The sequence below is a fragment of the Protopterus annectens genome, chromosome 9.part0 (assembly GCF_019279795.1).
Source record: "Protopterus annectens isolate FY-2018-M chromosome 9.part0, PAN1.0, whole genome shotgun sequence".
Lineage (NCBI taxonomy): Eukaryota > Metazoa > Chordata > Ceratodontiformes > Protopteridae > Protopterus > Protopterus annectens.
Genome location: NC_056743.1, coordinates 134,765,069 through 134,771,068, shown reverse-complemented (window position 1 = coordinate 134,771,068; position 6,000 = coordinate 134,765,069).

Below are 6,000 nucleotides of genomic sequence, written 5' to 3'. Positions count from 1 at the left end.
CTGACGTCAGTACGTCAGGGGTATACAAGAGGCATCCAATGCCATTTTCTTCAGTTTTTCTTGGCAATATGTATTGCCCACCTACTAGTCAGGTGCCCCCTAGTAGGTGGGCAATACATATTGCCAATGAAACATGTACAGAAAATACAAATAATACCGTCTGTTATAAGCAAATACACCACAAAGGTATCAAGACAGTAAGGTATAGAAAAGTTCAGGTAGTTAAGAGGGGATGGAGGGAGGGTAACCTGAACTGCAGCAGTGTGAACACTCTAACATCTACATTTATGGTAGGTACAAAACTGTACTATGTTTACTGTGTTACACTGCTGCAGTCATCACACTTGGGTGGAATCCCAAAGCTAAGGATGGGTGGTGGAGTTAAACAGGGTTTGGAGGAGCTAGTAGGCCCTGCAGAACTGCAGTGGCAAAACCAGCTCTAGTCTTAGAGTATAGAGGTAAGGGATAGTGCTTGGTGAAGGTATGCACTGAACTCCAAGTTGCAGCTTCCAAAATATCTTTAGTTGGTACCTCCCTGAGAAAGGCTGCTGATGTAGCTGTAGCCCTGGTGGAGTGGGACCTAATGGTAGCAGGTACCGGTTTCCCATGATGTGTGTAACAGAAACGTATGCAATGCCCTATCCATTTTGAAATTGCCTGTTTTGAGACAGCTTTTCCTTGTGATCCTGTAGCATAGGATACAAAGAGCTGGTCAGATTTTCTGAAAGCCTTAGTTTTATCCAAGTAGTAACGTAATTGCCTGTGAATGTCCAAAGAGTGCAGGAGTCTTTCTCCTTTGTTTGGGAAAAAGGTGGGCAAATGAATGGTTTGGTTTAGGGCCACACTGGATACCACCTTTGGCATAAAGGAAGGGTTAGTCCATAAAGCGACTCTGTCTTGATGAAAAATGAGGAAAGGCTCCACTGCCATTAGGACCTGTAGCTCTGAGACTCTTCTAGCTGAAGTTATAGCTAGTAGCAGGGCAGTTTTCCATGATAGAAACTTTAACTCTGCTGAAATAGCTGGTTCAAAGGGCGGTAGTGTATGCTTTTCCAGAACAAAGTTGAGATCCCAAGTCAGTGTTGGTGCTCTCCTGGGCGGTCTTATGTTCTTAGCCCCTCTGAGATGCTGTCTTAGGAGTGGATGTGAAAATAAAGGAGGATCCGTGCTGTAGTGAGCTGAAATCACTGAGGCGTGGATCTTAATAGATGAAAAAGAAAGTCCTTTGTGCAACATCTCAGTTAAGTATTGTAGAATCTGAGGAATGTTTGGAACAAGGGGATTTTGGCTTTTAGCCTGGTTCCATACGTAAAATCTTTTCCATTTGTCTGAATAGGCTTTCCTTGTGCTGGGCCTCCTGGCCTCCAGAATGACATCCATAACAGCTTTAGACAGAGATGTTTTCTGGTTGTTTAGGTAATTTGCCATGCAGCCAGATTTAAAGGCTTGAGCTGGCTGTGTAGAATCTGATTGTTTTGCTGAGTGAGCAGGTGAGGAATTTGGGGTAAAATCCATGGTGGGCCATGGGCCATGTTCCTTAGTATTGGATACCAGTGTTGGCATGGCCAGTCTGGAGCAATGAGTATCATTTGTGGCCTCTCTAATCTGAATTTCAGCAGCACCTTTGCTAGAAGAGGGAGTGGAGGAAAGGCATACACTGTTAATGTTTTCCAACTGAATGAGAGGGCGTCCACCTTCCAAGCTAGTAGGTGGAATGTCCTTCTGCAAAATTTTCGAAGTTGGTAATTTTGGGGGCTGGCAAACAGATCTATGTCTGGGTGTCCCCATTTTTGAGTTATTGCAAATAATTGTGGATTCAGTTTCCACTCATGGGGATCCATGATGTTTCTGCTTAGGTCGTCTGCCAATGTGTTTTTCTTTCCTGGCAGTAATTGTGCTTGTAGTTGAACTTGGTAAGTCAGTGCTGTGTTCCACAAGGTCATTGCTTGCCTGCATAGGGGGTAGGAGTGTGTGCCCCCTTGCTTGTTTATGTACCACATAACTGTGGTATTGTCCGTCTTTATTAGGAGTTGTCCTGGATGTAAGCGGTCCTAGAGCATTCTGTACAGCTAGCATTTCTTTTTGATTGATATGCAGATGCCTTTGATCTGTGCTCCATTTGCCCTGAATGCACTGTCCTGCCTTGTGTGCTCCCCAGGCATAGTCCAATGCATCTGTTGTTATAGTTTGCCTGGCTGTGGGCAAGGTAAAAGGCTGACCCTTGTTGAGATGACATGCCTGTGCCCACCATAGGAACTCCTGTTGAAGGCTGGGAATGAGTGGTATTATTGTTTCCAAGCTGTGGCTGTGCTGTGTCCATACGCTCTTCAGGTACCATTGTAATTTCCTCATATGCATTTTTTGCAAATGGCATTAGGAGTATGCAAGATGCCATGCATCCCAAGGCCTGCAGAATTTTTCTTGCAGGGAGTTGGATCTTTGTTGCCATCATTTTGAAATATTGAGTCAGCTGTTGTTGCTTGTCTGGCGTGAGATAAGCCATCTGGGCCGTTGTATTCAAGCTGGCACCCAGGAATGTTATGTTCTGTGAGGGCACTAGTTTTGATTTCTTTTCGTTTACTGTGTACCCTAGGCAACTTAAAAGGTGTTTGACAAATGCCAGATGCTTTAAAAGAATGTCCTTGCTTTCTTTCTGCTTGAATAAGGCAGTCGTCCAGGTATGGGTATATTTGAATTCCTCTTTGTCTGCAGTATGCAATTACTGGTGCCAGGCATTTTGTGAAGACCCTGGACACAGTAGATAAGCCAAAGGGCAGTGCAGAGAACTGATAATGAGTTGAACCTGCAATGAAGCGGAGGTATCTTCTGAAATTTTGTCTGATAGGGACATGCAGGTATGCCTCCTTGAGATCCAAAGTTACTAGCCAAGCCTTCTTGCCCAGCATGGGAAGAAGCTGCTGTAGTGTTAGCATCTTAAATTTGGGTACTTGGAGATAGGTGTTTAGAATTGAAAGGTCCAGAATGGGTCTCCAGGCTTTGTCTTTTCTGGGGACTAGAAAGAGTCTTGAGTAAAATCCTTGTCCTTGCTCCTGTGTAGGTACCTGTTGAATGGCTCTCATGTCCATGAGAGCTGTAATTTGTTTTTGTGCCTCCGCCCATTGATTTGGTGGCAGGTTTGGCATTCCTTTTATCCTTGGCAAGGTGTGAAAGTGGAATCTGTATCCTTGTGAAACAATGTTTAGGACCCATTTGTCTTTTGTAATGATGTGCCAGTTGTCTGCAAAAAGTGATAATTTTCCTCCCAAGAGAGCTGCCAAGAGAGATTTGCTTGCCAGTCTGAGGGTTAAGTCATTGTGTTTGTCTTCTGTTAGCTTCGGGCCTGTCTTCCCCTCCTTTCTGGGTAGCGGTACCCCATTGTCGAGGTTTGTAAGGGCCTTGTGACCGACCTCTGCCCCTTGGACGTCTGTATTTGCCCCTCTGTGGTCTGTCAGATGCTGGAAAGGACCAGTTTCTTGTTGGCCAATTTCTGATGAACCGGGGGGGGGGGGGTTGAACCTGTAAAAAATCCTTGACTATCTGCATAGATTTTGCCTTATCCTCCATTTTCTTTAAAACCTCCTCTGCCTTTACACCAAATAAAACATCCTGCTGTAAAGGTGCATCCAATAACTTTGCTTTAACATGATCAGGCCAGGTTTGTTCTTTTAGCCAATCATGTCTACGTATGACAGAACCAGTCACTGCTGTTCTACAGGAAGCTTCCAATGAATCAAATCCACATTGTAAAGTATGCTTGCCCACTTGTGCAGCTGCATGCAACAGATCCTACATTTCCTTGAATTCAGGCTGTTCTGAATGTGTGCTCATTTTTTGTTTTAACTGAGACATCAGGAATTGTTGATATATCAACATGTGAAACTGGCAATTTAATGCTTTCATAGCCAGAGTTGCTGAGGTGTATATTTTCTTTCTCCATCTATCTAGGGCTCTGGAATCTCTTTCAGACGGCACAGGATTTTTAGCCATAGAAGCTTTTGCTCCCTTAGGACCCTGGGAAATAGTTTCTGGGTCAGCTACAGGGCTTTTATAAAGGAATTTGTGTGAGTCAGGTACTCTGTAGTATCAGTCTGGATTGGCTGGAGCAGGAGGTAGAGAGTCTGGATTTAAACTAGACTCCAAGTAGATATCATCCACAATATCTAAAACAGGAGGGATAGCAAGAGGTCTGTGCTGGGGTAATAAAAGGAACTCTCGGAGCCTTTTCTTAGAATCTGAGTAATCCTGGCCTTCCCAGTGGAAATGTTCCCTCATGGTATGTAATGTTTCCCCAAAGGAGTAGTCTTCAGGGAGAGATGCTAAGGGAATAGAGTCTTCAGCATCAGAATCCTCATAAGGTGGAAAAGTGTAATCCTGTTCCTCAGAAGAATCTGAGGAGAGAGAAACCTGGTCAGAGGATGCATAATCCTCCTCTTGTCTTGGTCTTTTATCAGGAGGGGGATGGGAACCCCTGATAAGGGTAATTAAATCTTCAGCCATCTTAAGCATCTGTTTCTTAGTCATGGGGCCTTGACCTGTAGACTGATGAACAGTTTTCTTAGGTTTTAAAGGAGTTTTAAGCTTAGAAGAAGATTTAATGGTGAGTGTAGTTGGTCTGAAGACACCTTCTGCAACCAAAGGTGTTTCCTCTGCACCGGTGTCTAATTCTGCTCCTGTGTTGGTAGATGGCTGCGTCGGCCTAGTAGACTCCGCTTGGGAGTCCGCAGCTGTCTGGGGTTCCAGCTCTGCGGTCTTCAGGGGCTGCTTAGGCGCCTCACTGAAAACCGAAGAACCGGCGACAGGCCCAGCTGAGGCCTCGGAGTCTGGCTTATTCCTAGGCTGCCTGTCCTTATCCTTGCGTTTTTTATGAATTGCGGTCATCGTCTGCTCCGACGGCATGATATAATTAAATTTCCTACCAAAGTAATGCCGTGCAAAGTCAAAACGGCATTTGATAGTGCATTTATTAAACCTAGCGCAAAACCAACAACCTGTGACGTCGTGGTCTGAGCCTAGGCAAGGAATACAATAGGAATGGAAGTCCTTATGAGGTATTTGCTTCCCACAAGAAATGCAATTGTTAACTTTTTCTGACATCAGACTGAGGCAAGAAAATGTTCCCCAACGGGGTACGTAGCTTTATTAAAGACTTCGGACTGAAATTCAAATCGAAAATCTCAGGTGTCGGCCGACCGGCAATTGCGAACGGTTTCTGCTTCAGGCACCGCGCGGCAAGAAAGACTGAAGAAAATGGTGCCGGATGCCTCTTATATACCCCTGGTGCACTGACGTCAGGGAAGAAGCGACAGCAACCGACGCCATACCAAGACTTTGGAATTCGGGCTGACTGCAGGACCGCCCGACAGCAGGATAACCAAAATGTGATGACTGCAGCAGGGTAACACGATGAACATCCAGGGGAGGCTGGACAGAAGCTGTATCAGACCTAAGTTTTTTGTCTTTTTTTTTTTGGCAGCCAGCTGACCCTAGGGATGAGAAGACTCCACAACAGCACCATGAACCAACAGCTTAAGATCTTGGTTTTCAAGGTAAACAGATGAAGAGGAGAGATGACTACATAGAGTCTTAGGAACAAAAGCCTAGCAGACAGAATACTGAGTATGATTGCAGGAAGCACACACATAGAAAAGACTCTGGTCGTGATGGTCTTTATGGGGAATCTGCCTCCCACACTGATATTTTCCCTTTCTAGATGACATGAACCCAACAGCACTAAATGAATAGGAAAGATATGAAGAAAACCCAAACACGGTTGGTAACCAGCACAGCAGAAGGGAATTCAGACTGATGTTCAATGATGGCATTTGGACTGGCAGCAAATTAATTCCAGGTGTATGCATTCATACTTCACCCTTATGCCCGACGTCTTATGTGGGGAATGTGTGTATGACATACGATGCCTATAAGTACCAAAGGCTTTTGGTACACAGGCTGGACATTGGGCTGCCCTTGGCAGGAGATCCCTTGGGTTATGAATACTGC